Source organism: Homarus americanus, unplaced genomic scaffold (assembly GCF_018991925.1).
Source record: "Homarus americanus isolate GMGI-L3 unplaced genomic scaffold, GMGI_Hamer_2.0 scaffold37032, whole genome shotgun sequence".
NCBI classification, from domain to species: Eukaryota; Metazoa; Arthropoda; class Malacostraca; order Decapoda; family Nephropidae; genus Homarus; species Homarus americanus.
The window spans coordinates 10,556,973-10,582,408 of NW_024731852.1; the positions used below are offsets into that span (position 1 = coordinate 10,556,973).

Below are 25,436 nucleotides of genomic sequence, written 5' to 3' on the forward strand. Positions count from 1 at the left end.
GTTGTTTATTCCTTCTTAAGTGTACATAGGACATAAGAATGGAGGTAACTGCAGCGAGCCTATTGGGCAGTCCCATTTACACCCATCTCCTATTGCTCATATATCCATCCAACCCACATTTGAAGCTATCAAACGTATTCGAGTTACTGATGATGTTTGGTAACTTGTTCCACTCATCCACTACTCTATTTCCAAACCAATGTTTACCTATTTCGCGCCTAAATCTAGATTTTCTAATTTAAAACCATTGTTACGAGTTCGCTCCTGGTTAGATAGTTTGAGTACCTTTGTTATATCACCTTTGTTTAGCCCTGACTTCCATGTATACACTTTGATCATATCGCCCCTCACTCTACGTCTCTCGAGGGAGTGCAGATTAAGATGCTTTAACCTGTCTCTGTACTCAAGGTTCCTAATGCCCGGGATTAGTCTTGTCATTCTCCTGAATTCTTTCTAGGGATTCTATATCCATTCTGTAGTACGGTGACCAAAACTGAACTGCGTAATCCAAGTGAGGTCTCACAAGCGCAAGATATAGTATTAGGATGACCTCGCTAGTCTTGTAACTAACACTCCTTTGTGGGGAGCCGGTGGTAGAAGCGGTATCGCTCTTTCCTCGCAAGCAAAATGTCACGGGTTCGATTCCCGGGCCGGTGGAAGTTGTTTGGACATACTTCCTAGCCCCCATTAGTACCTGTTCACCTAATAGTAAAGTAGGTACCTGTCGAAAGTTGCGAATTCGTATTCAGGGAGTTGTTGGAGCTTCCAATCACTTGATGACATAAACCATTGACTCTTCAGGCTTCTACGCCCTTAACTCATGAGACATAAAGGCAAGCATGAACTTAGCATGCTTCCCTGTTGGGCGCTGTGAACGCTTCTGCGCTTCACCTTACACAAGGATGTAAGGGGTGCCCAATAAAATAAATAAATAAATAAAAAAACACTCCTTTGTATGATCCCAAGTTCTTTGTTGGCCTTGTTTCGAGCAAATACACATTGTTTACTAGGTTTAAGACCCCTACTTATCATTACTCCTAAATCTTTCTCAGTCGGATTTCTCTATAACATCGTTGTTCATCTGGTGTCTCTGTTTACATCTCGTAGACAAAGTACTTTACAGTTGTCCTCATTAAAATTCATCTGCCAATTTTCAGACCATTCGAAAAATTTGTTTCGATCTTCCTGTAGTTTTGCGGAGCCCACGTCAGATTTAATTATTCGCCCCATTTTAGTGTCATCGACAAATTTACTTATGTTGCTGTCTACTCCTGTATCTATGGTGTCTATGTATATAATAAATAAAAATGGTCCAAGTACTGAGCCTTGGGGTACTCCACTAGTGACGTTACTCCAATCGGATTTAGTGCCGTTAATGCCTACGCGCTGTTTCCTGTCCTGTAACCACGCCCTAATCCATTTCAGAATATCTCCTCCAATGCTATGAGCCTCCACTTTTCTTATTATTCTTTCGTGGGGGACTCTGTCGAAGGCTTTGCTAAAGTCAAGATATACCACATCATAGTCGTGCCCGTCGTCCACTGATTCGAAAACAGCTGAAAAGAGTGTTAAGAGATGATCCGACATGAACGCCCGCTTGTGAAGCCATGTTGGGAATCATTGATCAACTTGTGCTTCTCCAGGTGATTTCGAATAGAGTTTGAAAGTAATGCTTCCAGTAATTTGCCTACAATTGATGTTAAACTGATTGGACAGTAGTTAGAGGATAGTGATCTATCTCCCTTCTTGAAAATTGGTATTACATTCGCTATCCTCCTGGATTCTGGTACTACACCCGTTTTTAAGGACATGTTAAACAAATTTGCTAAGGGCATACTAAGCTCTTCCTTACATTCCTTTAATACTCTGGCAAATATCTCATCGGGACCTGGCGACTTATTAGGCTTTAGCTTGTCTATTTGCTTACTAACATCGTTACTATATAGTCACTACTATCTCGCTTAATCTATTTTCTTCACTATCTCTGTATATAGTCGGTGCCTCGGGTATCATGTTTAAATTTTCGGTGGTGAAAACTGTTGAAAAATATCTATTCAGATTATTGCTCATTTCCCCTTTGTTATCAGTTAGTTCGCCGGTATCTGAGTGTATTGGTCCAATCTTTTCTCGTGTTTTAGTTTGAGACATTTGAAAGGGTGTAGTGAGGCGTGGGTACACCTCCCCATGCACTGTACGCGTGTGGGGGGGGGGTTAAGGACAGTCATGCACTGTACGTGGGGGATTTTAGGACAGCCATGCACAAGCGGGTCATTCAATCTTCAGGAATGTTTACTCTTTGTTTTATAATCATGCAGTGTTTACATAAGGTTCAGGAACCATTCGTATTGTTTTTTTATTTTCCCATAAACAGGTCACGTATTTTAAAGAGTCATGCATAGATTGGTTTTCCCTTTACGTTTGTTAAGGAGTCATGCATGTTGGTATTGTTTGCTTTCATCGAATAGTCATGCATTAGGGATTGTGTTACTTGAGGAGTCATGCAATAGGGATTGTGTTACTTGAGGAGTCGTTCTTAAATCGGTTAATGTCATGGAGAGTCATGCGTAGATAGTTTACCAGAGTTAGGGGAGTCATGCAGTAGCGATTGTTGCTGTGGAGGACCTGACACTGGTTGTCCACTGTCATTAATAACAGTCACGCCCTGGATGTCGTCTTATTAAGGGGATGTCATGCACTGGTTGTTCACTTTTGTTTGGTACAGTCTTATATAACTTCTTCACTATTTTTCACAGCTGTACATAACAAAGAAAGGTGTACATTTATTTATTGCATTAAATTACATATATTTTGTATTTTTTTACGGGAAATAGATTATTTTCTACTTACACCTGTTTTGATGGGATATGTTTTGAGTCGGTATGAAACTGACTTTTTTAGTTCACAGTTACAGAGTACAGACACACTATAAACTGTTTTTCTTTCCCCCACACAGTCAACACACACACACACACACACACACACACACACACACACACACACACACACACACACACACACACACACACACATGATCCAAAAGCAATATCCTGTCATCTTTGAAACCCCTGATGTGAACTCCTTAAAGAGAACCCTATTGCCCCATAATTGGCCGAAATCCCCTCTCGTCCACCTTCTGCCTCACCTTCACTCCCCGGGTTAGTGTATGATGTCACCCACCCTACGATTGCAGTCAATTTGTTCGATCATTTGATAATGGTAGGGGGCAGTTACCATCATTTGAGGGAAGAGAGGGGTGTGGGTTGACGTAATCATCCAACATTTGCATTAGCGTCATTCACATCAGCAGAATGCCGTAATAGACCGGCCACCACTGCTGGTTGGTCATGATTGCCGGAAAAAGTGAGACTCGTTTGTAACTTTTCTTACACTCAACTTGTCAGTCAGGTTAGAAAGTCTTGACTCATTGGAGCCGAGTCCGTAAAAGTGTATTCTCATGGGAGGGGGTGGAGGCGGTAACTGAGGAGGGGGTGGAGGCGGTGACATGGGGAGGTGGGTGGAGATCGTGACAGGGGAAGGAGGTGGTAGTGGTGACTGGGGGAATGGGGGTGGTGGTGGTGGAGACTGCGGGAGTTGGTAGAGATGGTGACGGCGGGAAGGAGGGTGGAGGTGGTGACAGGGTTTTAAATTAGACAAATTTAGATTTAAGCGTTAAATAGGTAAACACTGGTTTGGAAACAGAGTAGTGGATGAATGGAACAAGTTACCAAATATCATCATTAACTCGAATACGCTGAATAGCTTCAAACATAGGTTGGATGCTTATTTGAGCAATAGGGGTTGGGTGTAAACGGGACTGCCCAGTATGGGCCAATAGGCCCGCTGCAGTTTCCTCCATTCTTATGTTCTTATGTTCTTATGAGGGTGGAGGTGGTGACAGGGTGAGGGGGTGGAGTCATGCTGACAAGGGGAGGTGGACCTGACCTGCAAGTGGAGAACGACGACTCCCTTGGTCTTGATTTTAAAAGATTCGTACAATATTTTCTTCCCTTAGGCGCGAAATAGGTAAACATTGGTTTGGAAATAGAGTAGTGGATGAGTGGTACAAGTTACCAAATATCATCATTAACTCGAATACGCTGGATAGCTTCAAACATAGGTTGGATGGATATATGAGCAATAGGGGTTGGGTGTAAACGGGACTGCCCAGTATGGGCCAAAAGGCCCGCTGCAGTTTCCTCTATTCCTATGTTCTTATGTAAGATATCGCTGTAGTTAGACCGTCAGAACAGTTATACGCCATTTCTGTTGTCATCTCTGGCAGGTGAAAGTACTTGCTCATCTATTTTCGCATCTCCATTTCAGGAAACAAAATATAATGTTCGACAGTACGAACCTTTTAGAGATTTGTGGTTCAGGTGACTTGCAAGACTCGCTTTCTCACACTACCCAACCACTCCTCTCAGTTACCCCGCCACTACCACTACGTCCCAGCCACCACGGCAGAAAAGTTGTGTTGGCAGGGAACAAGGAGTGGGGAGTCCACATAGGTCATGATAAACACTGATGGTGAGGCAGACTCCCTGTGGGGTCACCGGGGCCACACACATAACTTGTATCCTTTAGGACCGCGCCACAGTGCAGTCACGACCACTGTGTACCTGGTCTGTGTGCACCACTGAACCACACACTGTACTTGTGTGGAGCACTGTACGTCGTCTGCCTGCACCAACCACACGAGGTCCAGCTCTCTCTGCTGCTCACGTGTGTTCCATTAGGTGGATAAATTTCTCGAATTTAAGACAAGGAAGCCTAGATCCTGGTGGGTGAACCTCTGTCAGAGATAGTGAGATCGGGAGGCTGTACGAGGAATACTAGTTACATAAGACGAGGAAGATTGGAGAGACAGGTGGATAAATTTCTGGATTTTGAGACAAAGAAGGTTGGTTATCTGTGTGACATGAGGGAGATTTAGAGAGGCTGCCGGAAGAAAATTCAGAGGATAACACGATGAATATTCCTCACAACTGTCAGACCCAAAGCAAACCACGGAAATAACCCCAACAATGAATCAAACTTACACAGAGAAACTTTACGTTAACTAGATACCGTTCACTTTACATCAATTAAGGGAACTCTAATTTGATACGTTCAATTTACACCAGTTAGGGGAAAAATGGAAGTCTGTTAATCCGGCCTCATCAGGGGTAAATCCGTGTAGGAGGTGAGGGTGACGGTCCGTTTGAAGGGGTCCTTGTGTTACGGGGAGAGCACCGCCACAGTCCCACAGTTCTGGATTGTGATGGGGGGGGGGGTGAGGGTAGGAGAGGTATGATAGTGTCCTGGTATTGATTAATTGGTGGTGGTAGGTCGTGGTTGCATGACGTTGGGGGAAGAGGATATAAATTTATCAGCAAGTGTTTTGTTTATGTCAAGAGTTCATATCCTTGAAGCATCTGGCTGCATTGTGCAGTCGACTTGTTTGTCATTATTTTTATTATTATTATTATTATTATTATTATTATTATTATTATTATTATTATTATTACTATTATTATTATTATTATTACTATTACTACTACTACTACTACTACTACTACTACTATTTTTTTTATAAAAATAATGGCCTCCCCCAATAGCCACACCTTCGCCACCATTTAATTACCTTAATATTAAATATCCTAATACATAAGTAGCTATCCTACTACTATTACTACTACTGCTAATACTACAAATACTCGTGAGATAATAGAGACGTACCAGCAGGAGTCTGGTTAGAATGACTTGCGTGGAGCCGTCACAGATATCCACCAGAGCGTAAAGTTTGCGGAAATGAGTTTATCTGAGAAGTTGACAGTTGTGTTGTGTTGCCACTGACCAAGAACTCCCGACGTCTTGTGACTGGTGGAGAGTTAGTCATTTCCGAGTAAACTTCTTAATCTCAAGTGGAGTGATATTGGTGCTTGGGGAGAAGGTTCATTTTGTTTTTAGGTCAAACTTGTGGGTAAATGTTACTCAAGTGTGGTGGATTTCCTTGGCTTACGTCATTAATGGGAGATAGAAATAATTATTGTTATTATTATTATTAGTAGTAGTGATAGTTGTGGTTGTATTTGTTTTTGTAAATAGTAGTGAGTGGTATTGATTTTATTATTTGTTTATAAATTATGTTTTATTATAATGGTGATGATACTTGTGAAGTAGGAGTGGGTTCTGTTCATTTTTACTCACCTGCTCACCACACATCATTAAGTCACCTGTACACTGTTCCCCAAGCCACTGTAGCTCACACCTAGTCTCGACCGTTATCTCTTAGTGGTAAAAGTAGCTGTTCCCATTGTGTGTATGTGCGCGCGCGCGGTGGAACACGTGGCAGGTGAGTGTAACTCTACCAGGCCAGGTTTCACTTTTACCTAAGATTCTGGCGTTGCTGTGTGGTAATCTGGAGGCCCACACAGCGCTTACCTGCTGCCTGCCTTATCGCTTTACCTCCGGCTTCTCTCACCAGGGTCGAATCTTTGAAAGTTCTTACTTAATTTGTCTCATTTTCGGGTCAGAGAATGTATTTGACTTAGGGTAGCCTCTGGGTGAGAGGAGGCCGCCGCCGTTGTATGCCTTAGCTTTATAAAGTGGTGGTAAGCTGGGGGACGCTCTTGACATCTTCTGCTCAGGGGAAATAAATTAACGTTACGAACCTCTGCTGAGAATCCAAGGCCAGTTCCAAGGAGAGAGAGAGAGAGAGGGTGTGGTTGTGGGTAAGGGCGGAGTTAAGGTTGATTACAATAGCGTGCCAGACAGACAGACAGACAGATAGACTTTTGGGTGAGTTAGGGCGTGAACCACCCACCCACACCAACCATCCGACCCTCTTACACTTGGGCGGCAACCTCCAACCAACCAACCAACCAACCACCCGCCCGCCCACCACCCTGGTCGTTTCTACATCAAGCTGCTCTCAAAAACACACAAAAACGCTTACCTCCCAGGAACATCTTTATTTCAGTGGGGACGTCAACGTTTAAGTTCGCCTCAGGACACCTCATGACATTTAAACTTTTACAACTGGCATTATTTTTTTATTTCAAGTTTAAAGGTAAGTTTTGCCGCAGCCATAAATAATAACGGGATGACCGGCCGGGCGAAAAGAAAAAAAAAGATCACAAAGGGAGGTGGTGGGGAACTTGGCCGTGGTTGGGTGGGTCGGGTGGGTGGTGTTGTGGGTCCGTCAGCCGGCAGCATCCTTAACCATCTGATCCATCCCTTTTTGAACACACACACACACACACCCTCTTCCTCCCTCCAGCCCGCTCGCTACCCACATTTAACATTATTTAGTCTTTTCACACCGGCTTGGTCAGTCCTGGTGACATACAGTACACGCACACAAACAAAATAACAATGGTTCTACATGTTTATGTCTTATTGGTGACTTTCACCAGTATAATAAGTTGTTTGTATATGTACTGCCGAAGCAATTAATTGTTTGTGTGTGTGTGTGTGTGCTTACATGGTGACCTGCAGGGGGTTGTGAGGGGGGGTGTGCTCCTCTGGCGGCTTCTGGCAAGGATTTGACACCCTCCTCCTCCTCCTCCTCCTCCTCCTCTTGGGAAATTTCTTTAAAAGGGATTTCACTTTTATTTTTATTTATTTAATTATTTTACTGCAAGTAACAGACAATAACAACAGCCGTTTCCTTGTACATTATTTTTTTTTCTCGCACTTAAGTAAATGTTGGTGTTGTGATACAGAAGTTTATGAAGCCAAGAGAGGGAGACTGTTGTACCAAGGGTGTTGAGGGAGACTGTTGTACCAAGGGTGTTGAAGGAGACTGTTGTACCAAGGGTGTTGAAGGAGACTGTTGTACCAAGGGTGTTGAAGGAGACTGTTGTACCAAGGGTGTTGAAGGAGACTGTTGTACCAAGGGTGTTGCAGGAGTCTGTTGTACCAAGGGTGTTGAAGGAGACTGTTGTACCAAGGGTGTTGAGAGAGACTGTTGTACTGAGGATGATGAAACACAGGTACAGGCACAAGCCCAAGTTCAGACACAGGCACAAGTACATGTTAACATTTTCATTAGCTCTTAAATATGTTCTGTGAAAGGTGAGTGGTTGAGAGATTTTTATGAATACTTTTTTCAGCAGGGGGGAGGGAGAGAGAGAGGGAGAGGCGAGGGGGTGTATGGAGGTGAGAGGGGTGGTGTATGGAGAGGTGAGAGAGGGGTGGTGTATGGAGAGGTGAGAGGGGGTGGTGTATGGAGAGGTGAGAGAGAGGGGTGGTGTATGGAGAGGTGAGAGAGGGGTGGTGTATGGAGAGGTGAGAGAGAGAGGGGGTGGTGTGTGGAGAGGTGAGAGGGATAAATAACGGATGAGAGAGAGAGAAAGCTGAAAGGTGTGGGGTAGGTAAACAAAGGTAGAGAGAGAGAGGCGCAGGCGTATAGTGTGAGGGAGGGAGGGTGAAGCAACCATAGTGTGAGGAAGGTAGGGTGGGGAATCCAAGCACACAGTGTGAGGGTAGGCTGGTAAGGGGAGGAGGTACTACATAGGCTGGGAGATGGGAGATTGAGAGGAGGGGGTGGAGTGAGGGGAAGGAGGAGGTAGGTAGGTAGGGTGGGTGAGGGGGAGGAGTATGCGGAGGAGGCAGGTGCAGGGGGAGAGGGAGAAGATTGATTTTATGGTGTGTTGGGGCGGGGAGAATGAATGGGTTTAAAGAGTAAGTATCCCGAGGTCCCTCAACAATAAATGTGTGTGTGTGTGTGTGTGTGGATGGCCTCGCTGCCTCGCCTCCACCACCACCAACAACACTTACCACCACTACTTACACCACCTCACCACCACTACACACCACCCCCACCACCACTATTCCACCCCCACCACTACTACTTACACCACCCCCACCACCACTACCACACCACCCCCACCACCACCACTTGCCACCCCCACCGCCACTACTTACGCCACCCCCACCGCCACCTACACCACCCCACCGCCACCCACCACCTCACCATCTGCACCACCCCACCACTACCACCACCCCACTACACACCACCCCACCACCACCACTACTTACCACCACCACCTCACCACCACCCACCACCACCCACCACCCTCACCACCCACACCACCCCACCACCAATACTTACACCACCCCCACCACCACTACTTACACCACCCCACCACTTACCCACCCCCACCACCACTTACACCACCCCCACCACCACTACTTACACCACCCCCACCACCAACCCCACCACCCACAATACACACCATCCCCACCACCACTACTTACACCACCTCCACCACCAATACTTACACCACCCCACCACCACTACTTACACCACCACCACCACTACTTACACCACACCACCACTACTTACACCACCCTCACCACCACACCACCCCTCACCACCAATACTTTACTGTACACTACACCACTTACACCACCACCACCACTACCCAACACCACCAACCACCACACCACCAACACACCACCCCCACCACCACTACTTACACCACCCCACCACCAATTTACACCACCCCACCACCACCACACCACCCCACCACCACTCACCCCTGTGCACCACACCACCCACCACCACCACTAATCACACCACCACCAATACTTACACCACCCCCACCACCAATACTTACCACCAGTACCGCCAACGCCACATCACCAGGTCTGTCAACCACCACCATCGTCCCCGGCCACCGTTCTCCGTTGATAAATGAAACTCCACACATGATGTTACCGTAATTTAGTCGTCTTTCTGGTTTATAGCTGAACACTTCAAATGGGATCAGGAGCCTAACATTAATATATATATTTTTTATTTCCTTTACACTCACTTCAAAAGGTGAATTATTTACTGTAAACGCTAATTCCTCGTGTATTAAACTAGTCGAGAAACTGTCAGTAGTAAAACAAAGGAATTTTATTTTACGACCTCTCGCTCTCTTGTCATGTCGTGTCATAATGTTGGCACTTTGTAAATAGTTTTGTTGTCGCTTGTAATATACGACATTCCTCTTTATAATTTGTTCCTAACTGTTTGTCTACCATGCCAGGGTCCTTTGTGTGTTGTTGGGTATAGAGGCTCGCGTTAGCTCGTCTGAATGGAATATCTGACGTCGGTGTGTGTGTGTGTGTGTGTGTGTGTGTTATCTGGTGATTGGAAGGCGGATACTGCCGAATTGAGTAAAAACTAGCACGAGACACATATTAAGTCCGCTTACCCACTTTATCACGCGCTGTGTTGTGACGTGGAGTTAACAGAGGTAATTCTAGTGTGTTGGCGTGACCTTGACTGATGTGGCCCTGTGTGACAACCAGACCACGTTGAAGTACCGCACCTGTGTCTCTACCTGTCCTTTCACCCCCTTTCTCTCCTGCCCTCCCTCACCCGTGCCTCCTGCCCTCCCTCACCTGCCCTTCACTGTCTCCTGCCCTCCCTCACCTGCCCTTCACCACTGTCTCCTGTGTCTTCTGCCCTCCCTCACCCTTGTCTCCTGCCCTCCCCGACCTGCCCATCACCTTTGTCATCTGCATCTCACCCTTGTCTCGTTTACCTCGACCTGCCTATCACCCTTGTCTCTTCTCTACCTCGACCTGCCTCTCACTCTCTACCTCGACCTGCCTCTCACCTTGTCTCTCCTCTACCTCGACCTGCCTCTGACCTGCCTCTCACCCTTGTCTCTTCTACCTCGACCTGCCTCTCACCTTGTCTCTCCTCTCTGACCTGCCTTTCACCCTTGTCTCGACCTACTTGTCTCCTCTACCTCGACCTGCCTCACCTTGTCTCCTCTACCTCTGCCTCTCTCTCCTCTACCTCGACCTGCCTCTCACCCTTGTCTCTCCTCTACCTCGACCTGCCTCTCACCCTTGTCTCTCCTCTACCTCGACCTGCCTCTCACCCTTGTCTCTTCTCTACCTCGACCTGCCTCTCACCCTTGTCTCTCCTCTACCTCGACCTGCCTCTCACCCTTGTCTCTCTTCTACCTCGACCTGCCTCTCACCCTTGTCTCTTCTCTACTTAGACCTGTTTCACCTTAACCACTACCACCAACTGCCAGTGAACTTACAGCTCCACCTTTTCGAGGGAACTGAGGAGACCTTGATGATGTTGAACGTATTAGAGGTACTCGCAACTTGTCCTCCTATGATGCGTGTGTGTGTGTGTGCGCGCGCAGAACTATTCCTCCTGTGAGTGTGTATGTGTGTGTGTAGAACTTGTCTTGTTGTGAGTGTGTACAGAACTTGTCATATGTACATGGGTGTAGAGTGTGGGTAGGAAAGACTAGAGTTTACAGTGAGACTCCGTGATTGTTATAGTAGTAACTCGGGGGGTGCAGAGCCACGTGTTACACCACTCTCGGCTTTGTTTACTCAGCTGGTCCAGCTGGCCTGTGCCATCCCATCAACTCGACCCAGCCAACGCTATCCGCCCAGTACCACCAGGCTTCCAACGCTATCCGCCCAGTGCCACCAGGCTTGCAACGCTATCTGCCCAGTGCCACCAGGCTTCCATCGCTATCCGCCCATTCCCACCAGGCTTCTAACGCTATCCGCCCATTCCCACCAGGCTTCTAACGCTATCCGCCCAATGCCACCATGCTAAGGCTACTCGCCCAGTGCCACCTGGCCGTACCTTACCAGTGGCTTGGAGGGTGTTAGCGATGCTGACATTCAGATGTAAAGGAATTGTTGAGAGGCGAGTGAAAAAAGGCTACAGGGGGCCAGCAGGTCCCCAGACGACCATCACCACCTGTCCTGAAGTGTGTAATACAATTTCAGAAAAGCTTACAACATAAGACAGTAGTTTACATGACAAGATGGTAGTTTACATTAAAATGCGTTGCAGTTGATTATAATACACGATAGCAGTCTACCATACAAGACAATGCTGTACAGTACAATTCAGTAGTTTACAGTATAAAGACACTAAAGGTTTACAGTGAAATATCTGAGAGACAAGATAAAGGCACTGGCACCCATCTTGGCTGTTGAGTTAAAGTACAATTTTTCCCAGAGAACTGATCATTGGTAGCGTTGAGCCGCACCTGAAAAAAGAAATCCCTCACACGGGAACATTATTTTGAGTCAGATCAGGAAGGCCGGAATAAGCAAAACACACCCAAAGAATAATATAACCTGTTAGGAGTAAACGAATTCCCACCATCATTATTTCCGGCTTAAAATTCATGACTTTCATAAACTTAATTATTCATGCCGGTTTTTATGTGTGTTTTTTTCGCTTGTATAATTTGTGATTTTTCTTATGTCTTACCTTGTTTGATGTAAGACCCTCAGCCTGCTTCAAGGATAGCTGGCAAAAAAAAAAGTAAAAACGTCTCTTACAAACATTGTGGTGTTGATGTTGCCAGACGAGTTTTTCTGGTTGTCATTGAAGCGGTGGCCGGGGTGGTAATCTTTCCCCATTTGCTCACCAGACTGGTTGGTGAGGTACCCTGGCTGGCTGCCGCTCGCTCCTACATGTTCTCTCCTTAATATAAAATGCATTCTCTAGGTACCATTAAACTTGTGCTTTTTATGAGTGTGTGTGTGTGAGTGTTTTTGTTGAATATTTTAAGAGCAGTGTTGAAAGAGGTGTCATGGTGGAGAGAGAGAGAGAGAGAGATACTTAGGGAAGACAATTATAAAGATGTTCATTAGACTGGTAGTAAGCTGTGATAAGTACACACCAGTATCATCCCTTCAGGTCTCAACAAAGCTACACCAACAAGACTCTCTCATGATCGTTTCTCTTCCAAACACAGAAGCTCACATCACCTTTTAACAACATGTGCTGCTTCACCTGTGTTTACACGGCAAGGGTGTCTGCCAGCATAAACCAAATAATTAAATAAATAAGTCGCTTCTCAGAGCTCAACAAGGTGGAACTGCCAAGGACTGCAGGTGGCCGGGGGGGAGGTGAAGAATCTTGAATCAAAGACGGGGACAGGGTTCTGATCACCTGGCCCCTCAGCATATATCACCTGATGATTAAACACCCAAGTCCTACCTGGGGATAGGTTAAGGTTACGGTGTAGGTTAATCTTAAGGTGAATTAAACTAGGGGCTAATCTTCAGGTAATTTCCTTATTATATTGACTCTGCCTTTAGGAGTGTGACTTGTTGCAGGTGTGGCAGGTGAAAGGAGTACGAGAGAGAGAGAGATGAAGACTTGATACACAATGGACAATGATCATTCTGTGTGTGCAGTAGCGGTTTGGCTTACACAGGCCATAGTCGCCTGCAGCCACCGTATTCTCAGTTCCTCTCACGCCTCCAGGTCTGACACTCATACTCTCCACCGAACACGGCTCCTCCCTGTACATGACCTCCTCCACGCCTCACACCCACTGATGTAGGTCACGCTCCACAGTCCCTCCTCTGATAACAGATAATAAAATAATGATACCTATAATAATGATAGAACTATCAGTATCGCTCTCGCTAAATTTAAGAGAAATCTGTTAAAGAAGACACGCCACACTGCAGCGTTTCCTTGTAGGTGGTGATATGTTGATTTCTTCCTCTGATGCCGCTGCTTCCTCTTCTTCATTCCCCCACCTCCTCCCCTTCTTCTTCTTCATCTTCTGCATCCTCCTCCTCCTTCACCTCCTCTTTTTCATCCTCTTCTACATTCTCCCCCACTTCCTCCTAGCTGTGTACAACGCCAGCATCAAGGGGTTATATACTAACCCAGAGAATGGTGGCGTACTACTGGCCTAGCCTCTGTTTCTGGTATGGTTAAGCAACATCCACAGTAGTGTCCATTACTGAGTACAAGTGAATAATTTAATATAGGTTTTATGTACTTATATGTCTTCCTAGGGAGGAAACATCACCTTTATGTGGTCACGTGGATAGTACACCACCTGTGCTATACACCCGGACTTGTACTTGTAGTGGTACTTTTTTAGTAAACCTGTACTTTTAGTGGTACTGTACTTCATAACTAGACTTTTGAATACCTACAGCTGCTGGAAGGCTCAGGCAGTATCACGTGTGTCGATCTCAAGACAAACCAACACAAGACTCGTCAAGACAACAATAGGAAGCATTCCATTGTTAGCTACGCCTTGTCACACACAGTTTCATATGTCGGATACGAATCCCCCCTCCCAACCACTTACGCAACACTCCTCCCCACCTCCCCTCCTCTCCACACTGACCTTCACCTACCCGAGCAGGTCACTAGCACCTGGTGTGTTTCACCTGGTGTGTACTTAAAGCAGTGTTGCTGTCGTCACCTTGCAGTGAGTCACGCAGGCGGTGGACCACTTTTTTGTTAATTCGTCTTGGTAAAAATGAATCATGAATCTGCGGTAAAGATATGTGCGTTTAAGACGTCTCAAATCGTCCATATTTATGTTCGGAATACTAATTTGTTCGATTTACCCCGAGTCAATTACACTTTAGACATGAACACCTGCGAATAAAGATTTTCTTTTCCTTGCACTAATTTCTGTGCAGTGGGTGCTTGAGGACCCATAATATAACTTCAGGTGGCTTACAGGTCCTGCCAAGTATGTGCTCAACATTTTGTTTCCTCACTTGACCTGCAGTTTTGCCTCCTTACGGATGCAAAATATTTTTTTTCTTTAAATGAAATAAACTTATTCTTCAGTAATACTCTACAGCCAGGTGGAGGATGACCCACTTAGTTATGTAACAGTTGGAACAGACTTGTGTGATTAAATCTCTCCATTTCAATCTGTTTCTTTCTGTTATAAAGCCTTGTGAGCGTGATGTCTTTATTATGATATATTAAGCCCTTGGAAATATTAGCGTCCGAAGAGTTGACCGGGAGAATCTGACGTCGTATTTTACCTCCGGAGTTTAGGATTCACGAACGTGCATTACTCAGGTGTTGCTCACGACGTGGATGATGTGTGCACTATATGAGGCGGTCCTTCACACCTGCTGTGCTGGGAAACCGTCGAAAGTCTTCCTTTCACTTTGTCGTGCTTGAAAAATCGGTTTGCTGTGTGTGTGTGTGTGTGTGTTTAGTTTGATGCACTAAATATTTTATATATAATTTTCATCAAGACAGATTCAAGTGGCATTATGGTGTACTTAATCTATTTGCATTATTTTGTGTGTACGTCGTTAAAATCTTCCCCCCCTGTTAACTCTCTCTTTTGATGGACGCCGCCGAAGGTTACGGCGGGCGATGACAGGTGTACGTGGGGTGATTGGCAGAGGGTCAGAGTAAGTAAGCATGAACGGGGTGGGTGCTGGCGAGGCAGTAGTAGTACTAGTAGTAACACATTGTGAATAGTGACCTCTTATCTGGGACGATATTACCCGCAGCTCACTCAAGGCTCCCCACCTGGCAGCACCGCCCTTGTGTTGTGTGGAAGTGCTAAGGGCTGTGTCAGGTGGCGTTGTTTCTTGAGTTTATTTATAACTTCATCGATAAAATGAGAAATTGGAAGTACATTGTCAACTTATTACTAACGTCTCTTTCATTTACATAGGTTTATGTAATCTATCAGTAAGAGAGATGGAGTGAACGTTGCTGTGATTAATTTTATAGAGAAAACTATACAGTATATCTTATCTTAATGCTACAATATTCCACATTTCCTGTCTTGCGTTCAGTCATGTATGTGGGAACCTGTATTGATTCAACCACCCATTACACACTAAACTTGTCAACGTGACTCAGAGTAAACTAGACTTACCTACGGTTAAGTGAAGCTGGCCAAGGTTCCCTCATTTCTAATCCGCTACAGTCACCCAGGCAACCACCACCTCCCACTGAGATCCAACACTGATAACGCTCCATATCATCAACTTAAAATAATTTTATAAGCCTGCAGCAAAGAAGGAAAAAAACGAGTGAGTTGTTTTGTGCGATATTTACGTGACCTGTTGGGTATGTTTATAGGAAGCACTGCTCAGCGTGTTAACGTTGTGCATTGTTTCTTCCCGTGGACGCAAGAATAGAACTCATCGTGTACTCAGAGCCTCACGTTTCCGTCAAACAGCTGGAAGGATGAAGGACGAGCTGACGCACCTCTTCTTATTGAAGCTTCATTGGTAATATTCACTGATCGTCGTTTGAACATATCCTCTTTACTCTGATACCATGACGATGTTAACCTACATGTCATGTTATAAGCAGATTACTAGGTTTATTATTTATTGCTGCATTTGAGTTTCTTTAACCATTTCATTTAATGTAAGCTTTAATATTTATTTAATGCTAATTCCTCTTAATTTGTTTAAAAAAACATGATGTTTGTGCGTGCAACCAGGTAAAACTTATTCAGAGTGGAGGGTGCGTGGAATGTACCTCAAAGTCTTGACAATAATAGTCTTTTATGTATTTTATGTCATATAATGTGTGTGTCGTAGCCTCCGGTGCCGGCGTGCTCCGTACAGGATGGGGCTCGTGAGACCTAACTTACCGCTCCACATTTTTATCATTGGTATCCTGTCGCCATATTCTCTCCTTTCTTCTCTCACTACAACACAGTTCACGAGTCGTCCCACACTGCTGCCACCCTCATCATTCACTGTGTAGGAGTGGAAGTTTGTAGCATCACTTGAGACACTGGATTCTGCTCAAAGTTTTCATCCGAAAAAAGTTTAGTTTGATTTGTGCTACACTGTATACTCCTTCAATCACTAGCCTTTCTGATACCCGTGTACAGTATATGTATCACCAAAAAAAATATTTAAAGATTATTTGTTACATGTGGAATATTATCAAGCAGTATGATAAATAATGTTTATTTTTAGATGAGACATGTTTTTCCATTGAATATTATACTCCAAGATATCTGGGTTTATCATTTACATTTATGAAAAATAAGAACTTTCAGAAACGATTGGATTTTAACAAACTTCAAGTGGTCGTAAAACACTACTTACTGAATTTATGGAGCTGGTTTAACAAGACCATTTGGTTACTCCGCATGGACTGGCTGCTGTCAGTCTTGGAAGCCAGAGACTGAGTGGCGGATGCTGGTTAGTCAAGATAGGTTTGTGATGTCTATGTGGGTTCATTTGTGTCCCACAGGTTTCTAGTAATGGATGGTCATGTTAAATTTTTTGTAGAGGATCAGTAGCTAGCCTAGCAGTTTTCAACGAGTGTGTTGGTGTGCGTGAATGCAAGTAAATCAGAGGGAAAAGGCGATTGTGAGATGCATGTGCGGTTACGTGGCGTGGTGGGGTGTCGGCAGCGGCGGCCCTGGATGACTCGCGAGCCCCCGTACACTTGTTGCGAATCCCGCTGCCGCCAGACAGTCGCGCCTTAGACTGTGACGGGAGTAGTGTGACGCTGTTCTCCGCCGTCCCCCGGGATACTACGTACAAAGAAAATTTTTTGTGACGTTTACTACTCGGGATTATTGTGATTTCCAGGTGGGTAGATACATGAAGGTGTGCAGTGTGGGGATATGTAGTGGTGTGGGTAACACTACGCTCCATGCATTGAATTAGATGTTTTTCCCGGGTTCAAGGACGTGTGGCCATTAGCAACGTGGGTGAAGTCCACGCCGGTGATGAAGTGCTCACTCATTTGGTTTAAAACTTGATAAAAAGTCAAAGGTGAAGTGATGATTATGCAGTGATAATGCAGCTGAACATGAACATTTTCCCTCGAGTGATAGAACAAGTGGTTTATGAAGTAGTAACGTCTACTACAGAGTTCCTGATCTCGTTTATGTGTAATTTTATCAGGTTTATATGAAGTTATTTGTTTAAATATTGTCGTAGGGTAGACAGCAGCTGTTTCACTCCATGCCCTACTTCTGCTTGCTCTATGTCACACCACACCATAATAAACACAAGAGCACCACATTATTTCTTATTACACTGCGTTATCGACTTGAAAAAAATATAAATACGTCTATATAATAAGTGATAATTGATAAATGTTGGCGAGTGGTTACTGTGTAGCTTCGGAATCCGCCATTGGTGGTGTTATATGGTAAGACGGCAGTGGTGACGCACCACGCGGTCCCTCGCAAGTAATACATCTGGATGCCCGTGACTGGAGCAGTCATAATATAGATGATATTACTGGAAGTGAAGCAGTTCATGTTGGCGTGGTGCCATATAGTTTGGTATCTGGCGACCGTTGTCGTCAGGCCAGGCAACCTCGGAGCCATGGTAGCAGCCGGTCTGCCTCAGGCCCCACGCATCCGGCTGCTGCCTCACCCTCTGGCAGAGATGTGATCCTTCTGTCCCTTATTGCGTGGCTTGAATCCAAGTTCAGTTGCTTATGTTTTGTGAGGTAATATGTGAAAGGTTAATACCGTGAAATCCATCAAGCGTTATCGTTATAGTGTGAACATCGCGTGGCTTCGTGGCTAAGTTGTGGCACCAGGACCAGTGGCTAGTAGAGACGGGCCGGGCCTCACATGCCCCATATATGAGCCGCCTCGTCGTACAAGTGGTGGCTTAGCGTGACGCCCACACGACATCCTGCATGTACCATGTGGTATTCCAGTCGCTAGGAACATTAGGATTTGAGGTTACACAATATCCAGTTGTCACCAAGGCGAGGTGCACCCCGAGGTAATCTCGTTATCCACCAGGTACGTCAACCTTTTTGTTCCTCACTTTCGTCTAACCCCAGTGAAATAATTTAAAAATTTCCGACTACGACATAATTGGAATTTACGCCAAATTTCCAAAGTTAGTCTTCACTGATTAGACTTATGATTTATTATAGAGGCCGTGAATGGCGATCAACCTTGTGTCGCTGGCTTACCTTTCCAAGCTAATATAAGTGATATTTAACATGGTGCGACTGAGGGTAGCAAGATTAATCATATAATGAGGAAGTATCAACTGAGTAACGAAACTAGATCGATTAAGTATGTGTAAACCAAAGAATTTAAACTAGGTTATGTGTCACATTAACCTGGCAGAAAGTGCGCATTGAGGCCGAGAAACTTGTCAGACATCGCTAAGCTTGCGCAGTAAAGCATGGATAAATGAAATTTCAAATATATTCGGTTGCACTTGTTCACTTTTAAGATATACGAAACTAAGAACTGAAAATACCGTCGTCATTAATGCCTCACCGAAGTCGGAACTAACTGGCCTTAGGTTCGCCATTATGAGGAAGAGAAATAATGTCTTAGATACGTGTCGGCAAGGCGCGAGCTCTATTCATCGCTATAGTAACAAGGAGATGTTTGTGACGACCGTGCTACCAATACTCGTATTTCCTTGATGTAGTCGGTTATGTATTTGGTGTAGTCTCTGGAAGTTATTTGTGAGCGGGAACCAAGAAATTGTGTACTGCATTAAGGTCCTTCCTTTAAGATTTATTGAATGATTAGATTACTGGGACCGTAATGATACTGTAGAATGTACCAAGTAATGTGGTGTCTTATAACCTGATAAGCGATTAGATTGTCCAGTAAGTAGACTATTGGTTATTTGCATGGTATGGTGCATACCATAAGGTTCAGATATGACTCGAAAAATTTGTATTTCAAGCAACCTTATAATGTGGAATTGTGAAATCAATTATATGTTCGATGATTTTAACTTCGTTAACTTAAAGTTTAACGTAACAGTTAAGGTATATTGAGCTGATGGACTGTCAGTTCTCGTTAGTGTGGAAAGAGAACTCGTATACCTTTAAGTTAAATACACCACTTTATTAAATAACTCAGAAAATCTCGCAAGGATTATCAAGAAGGTGTAAGTAAACAGCATTGTTATGTGGAAGTTTTTAGTGTCCACGCGCTTAGCATAATTGATGAATGGTATGCCATTGGAAGTGGAGGAGGGGGGGGGAGGGTGACACTAGTAGAGCATTGGATCTTGTGACTATATATAGCAGAGCCCAGGGCAGCTCAATAATCAATACACACGCGGCCGCTCGGAGACAAGGAGAGGAAGACCGAGAGAGTGAGAGGAGAGTGTTTGAGAGGTGGAGGAGTGGGGAGGTGTGACGTGGTTGGTGGAGCCTTCACCTCTGCTTTCTGTCGCCTCACCATCATGGGTCTCTCACCAGTGCACACTACATACAGCGCAGCCAGATCTAGGGGTCTGCAAATACACACTGTAGGTTGCGTGAGAACATATTGGTCATATATTATGAAAATAGTTTCTTATTGTGAGTAGATGTTTACAGATTCCGGGAAAAAGTTGGTTGTATGGTCCTTTCAGAGTACGCGGTACATTATCAGGAGCAAATGTGAGCTAATACTGTACGTAAAAAGCGTAACTCTGAGGAGATAAGAACCAGTCATGGGAGACGGGTACCGGATATTTCTGTATTTTTTTTGCATTGTTGAATTTATTAATGACTGAATCATTCGTAATTCAAGTGCGTTTCGTGTCCAAGAATTAGTTTGAAATTAATTATTCACCTGAATAAACGATGGTTCCGGAAAGTGAAATTAATGATTTATCGTTTAAGCCTTTAAGGGGTGATTCAAGTTAACGTTTATTGTCGCTTCTGGGAGTTGGTGGCACTCTGGAACAAATTCAAGTGAGATTTCTGGCCCAATTTGAAGTGCTTAAGTTTCCATGTTTTACATTGGTTAACGCATTACCTTCTTGTGTGGCCTATTTGTAATTTTGGCATTCTCACGGGTGTTTATTTCCTCCCGAGAATGCGATGAAAGTCCCTGCTTTGACGCGCAAGCAGGACTTTTAGAATTTGAGTGCAAACTTATCACTGGTCAGAGCACTTTCAATATTTACGGCGCAAGAAGTGAATTCCTGACACCAGTAGCTTCGGCAACTTGTGCGTAAGCAAAAATCAATCTAGTGTAGTGCAGATCTTACTATCGCACGATGCCAAGATCTATATTCATTACATATTTAGTAAGCACGGTCTATAACCGATACGAATTTTGTTAGGGGTAAAGAATGGGCTTTACACATTGAAAAGTTGGCGTAACTAAAACGAATATTCGGTCAGCAAATGATACGTTGTTGGTACTCTGCTGTGTTTGGTACCAAGATAAATTATATCTTATATATGAAACCTCTGGAAGTGCACGCTAGTAAAAGTTTTGTGCGAAAAGGTTTAGGTGGTGTTAGTGTTAAGTTGGGATGACGTTATGGTAGGTAGTGAAACCTCAGCGCTTGAATCATTCGTGTTGCGGGCACTTAATGCCGTTTTTAGGTGTGCGTGTTGAACATGTATCACAAGTGTGTCCGTCAGTGCGTGTGACAGTGGATGGTAGTCTCACACAGCCCACCCTCACTCTACTTTGTGATCACTGAAGCGTAAAGTGTGGTTGCTGTTGTACAGCCTCAGGTAAATGAGCTTAGCCTTGGAACTGTGATGTTCTTGTACGCATGGCATAACGCCTCGCCCTCACTTTGGCTTATTTATCCGAGTTTATCACGTTTGTGATTTAATTTCATTAAGACAAAAGTAAACTTCTCGTCTTGGGCGGCTTCGTACGTTGAGCATTGTCTGTTATCTGGTTCGTTCCCCGGGCACTCTTTGTTTGTTGCGCGGGGCTTTTGTTCCTCTGGTTGTTGTTGCTGCTCTTATTCCCGACCGTATTTACCTCTCCTACTACCTGTCCCCTTCATCCACTCGTCGCTAGAGGCCTCAGCTACCGTGTTAGTTGGCGGCAGTGAGTAGCAGCCCCTGTTCATGGTATCGGGGTCGGCCACGTAGCGGTAGTGACATATGTGAGGTGGGGGATCGCCGCCGGCTGTTCCCAAGGGGTACTGGGGGAGGGTGGCCGCTCTCATTATGTCCACCACTCCGCTTAACCGCATAGATTACTTCTCAAGTTGTTTTATTTGTACTTGTTTCCGTGGCTGCTGCTGGAGTCATATTGATACACTTTTCGATTATATGTGGGCCTTCTATTGATTTGTTTTTGAAGTGTTTGTGTTGTGTGACTTGCAAGGTTTTTATGGAGACCTGATAGTTGGGTTTACGTGGTAGAAGTGGAGAAACTGAGAAGCGGTAGTCGTGGACGGGCAAGTAAAGGTGTATGAGTTGCGTGGAGGGCTTTCATGTTTCTGTCCTGTGGGTCAGAACCACACCTTTACCTGCCGGTCTGCGTGCTTCTCATCCCCTGGACCCGCCGGCAACACTTTTATTATATCGCCTGTAATCCCCTCGTCCTCTTCAGTCTTCAAATTAAAATCGACATCCACTTGTTTTTGTGTGCATACTTATTAACGCCTACACATTCTACCTTTGGGAGGGTGCGTTGCAGTACAGTGTAAATGAAAGTTACCAGGATACCACTTATCACGGTGCGCACGTGTGGTCGTCTCAGTTTTTGAGTCGAGCGCATGATAGCTTTCTTATGTGTAAGTCGATGTTGGGAGTGACGATGAAGCGCTACGCGTGGTGAAAGTGGTGGCAAGCAGCAGTTAGGGCCACGTCTGTGGTCTAGGTTAAGACAGCACCAGGGACCCGGACCAGCCGCAACTCTGCCAAAATAACTCCACTTAACTATTGTACACTTCTCGCTCACTTACCACAGCCACACTCCCCTTGGCTATCACGACACACTGCTTGTGGTTGCTCTCTCTCTCTCTCTCTCTCTCTCTCTCTCTCTCTCTCTCTCTCTCTCTCTGTGCGGACGAGGTGTCTGTGTGTCAGGTCGTGACTGGGCTGGTGTACGCTGGTCACGGCCACTTGTCTGAAAGTGGAAAAAGTGCAGCGCGTCTGTTTGCCAGTCGTGACTTTCCTCCTGTGCTTTGTGGGGCGTCGCAGGTGGTAGGTTGCTCTAGTGCTTTGTTTCCCCTGGGTGCCATCGTGGGCGTGGACGCACAAGTGGAGCAGGTTTGGGCGTGGGCTGGCGGCGGCTCTCAGCGAGAGTGAAGTTGGTGCTAAGAGATGAGGTTTATTGGAACAACAGCTGGCGAGGCCTAACTTCATGAAAGAAAAAAAATCTTGCGGGGAGAGCGCTCAAGCAACAAGTGCAGCAAGCCATCACAGCCGTTTTGTTGACGTCGTGACCTATTTAGCCTCTAGGAGAGTCATGGCTTTTGTATAGAGGGTGACGTAGCTGATTTGGTAAACGAGTGGTCATTCGCGTGTGTAGCTCTCCCTGCCTCTCCCGGCATCGCTTCTTCTCCACCTCTTTTTTACTCCTTTGCTTCGTGTTCGTCCTTCCTCTCCCGTCTTCTTCCCGTAACCCTCACCTCCTCCTCTACTTCATAATTTAAAAGTTTTTTTTCTTCTCATTATCTCTTTCTTCTGCTTCCTCCTCTTGTCATGCGTCCCACCGTCTCATTTTCCTACACTCATTCTTTCAGGTTGGAATGTGTTCAGATAAGACAGACTTACCTAAGAATTTTTCAGGAATAAGATCGACTGTGTATTGGGGTTAAATAATTCTTGCGTTTTAAAAAGTGGTTAATTCAGGAAACGAAATCACGCTTGGTTACTTAATTGTGAATGTTAAAGAATTATGGTGTAAATTTATTCATACTGAATACTCGATGCATTAGGAATTTTTCCATCGTGTGCTTCTTGGTAATTACTAAGCTTGTGTAGCGCTTTACAAGAACATTGCAGAATGTTAAAAGGTTTTCAAAATATCATTAATAATAAGTTTAAAATGTTTATCGTGGTGGTTGCCAGCTTCTAGCATTATGATTTAATAGGGTGGTTGGATCTCCTTTAAAGAAAATTATTTTGTCCTCGCGTTCTTTTATTTATTGGCGAGAATTCTTGAAGGGAATTGCTTGTGAATATCACTTTAAATATTTAGGACACCAAGAAGATGAACTGCCAACCTTTGGGATTTTTTTCTTCAGCCAGTGACTAAGCTTCTTGGTTGACTCCATGTTCTTATAGGCTGGTGATGGTATATGATAGTTGCAGCTCCTCGTAACCGGATTTGTTGAGTGTTGTGCATAGGGCGGAGAGGGGAAATGGTAACTGCTTGGCTGGCATCAACTCTTTGTCTTTCACCAGTTCGTCGATTTCAAGTGCAATTTCAACTGTCGAAATACACAGTACTGGGTAGCTATGGTTTAAGTAACTGGAAGACTGTGACAACTGCAACACTTTACTGAGGTTTCACAATGAGGAAATTGCTGGATGGATACCACGAGTCTCCAATATATTGAACTAAAGAATAAAAGGTTATGAAGCAAGTGGGTAAAAATTTGTTAAGGGCATGGCTTCGCAGAATACATGTAGATGATAAGAGATTGAGGAAGATACGCCACCACCTGTTATCTCTCAGAACATAAACTAAGGTAAGCCTTGTTTTCCCTTGCCTGGTGCAAGTTTCTGGGTTGTTTGTGCCACACAGGCCATTTAAACTCAGACCCGCAAGAATACAGTGTTGAAGGTGTGCTTATTAGCCCACTTGATAAAATAAAAAGCGAGAATTCAGCGAATTCTTGGTGAAAGGTGCCCCTTGACGTCCTCACACCCGCTTCATCATGCTCCTCCAGGTAGTAAGAGGTAATAGCAATTTCCTGGCGCTTTGTTAGAACACTCTGAAGCATTTGCACAAGAAGTTGACTCTTCCTGCAAGTAAAACTTAAAATTAATTCGCTTTGGAAGGTTAACTAATCCATCAAAATAGTCTCTGTCGGCTGTGAGAGTCGTGACTTTCTGGGTACCGGTAGTTGATTCGTTTTGGTGGACGACACAAGAGTTAATTAAGATCTTGTTTGTAGGAAAATTATATTGAGTTTGTATATATATATATATATATATATATATATATATATATATATATATATATATATATATATATATATAGTGAGCTAGGAGGTTCTTAATGCAGTACCTACATGTACAATCAACAACAAAAATTCTCCGCCTTTACAGTGTTATACAATTTTGCACACCGGACTCAAGACTTCTGAACAACACTCAATTACTAGGGTGATTCCCGTTAATTTCTCTGTAGTAACTATACGTGATATAGAAATACATCATATTGGTAACACAATGCATCACACAATCAGAAGTACTTTACCAATTGTACCAAATGAACACGGTCCAGTGGTCATTGCGAAGGCCGTCATATCCAGGGTGTAAAACATTATTATTATTATTATTATTATTATTATTATTATTATTATTATTACTACTACTACTACTACTACTACTACTACTACTACTACTACTACTACTACTACTATTTTTTTTACTATGGCAAGGAACTATTGCCAGGATCATGGTACGGTACATATTGAGGAAATAATATGCACTCAAAAGCAAAAGGCAAGGTGGAAACGTGGACACCCCCTTGCGTTAAGCATCCAATACCAGTAAGTCAGGCCGGTGTGCAGGGTGTGATTTAACCATTTACTTACCACAAAAATCGGACCTTAAGACTGTCAAGCCCAAACTAATGTGTTGCACTTTAATTCTTACTTAATGGGAAAGTTACTTAGAGATCTCTATAGAGAATTTAAAGAGTGTTCCTCGCCGGAGAAACGTTAAAAGTACATCATACAGAGAAAAAAAAACCGCTTTATAACGTCGTCATACATTGAGCGCTAATAAAAACTGGAAATGTTAAGTCGGTCCGCTAAAGGTCGGG

At 44.4% G+C, this 25,436-nt stretch overlaps 2 protein-coding genes across 2 annotated transcripts in view; both read left to right on the forward strand.

The window, feature by feature from the left end:
* Positions 1-25,436, forward strand: part of LOC121867878 (hybrid signal transduction histidine kinase A-like) — a 112,553-nt gene that overhangs the window by 68,445 nt on the left and 18,672 nt on the right. The gene's annotated exons all lie outside the window — the stretch shown is intronic.
* The window catches only part of LOC121868047 (lysine-specific demethylase 3A-like), an 83,228-nt gene continuing 75,000 nt past the window's right edge, over positions 17,209-25,436 (forward strand). The window contains exon 1 of the mRNA XM_042368313.1: positions 17,209-17,334. The gene's annotated coding sequence lies outside the window, so the exon portion shown is untranslated. The remainder of the gene's footprint in view (positions 17,335-25,436) is intronic.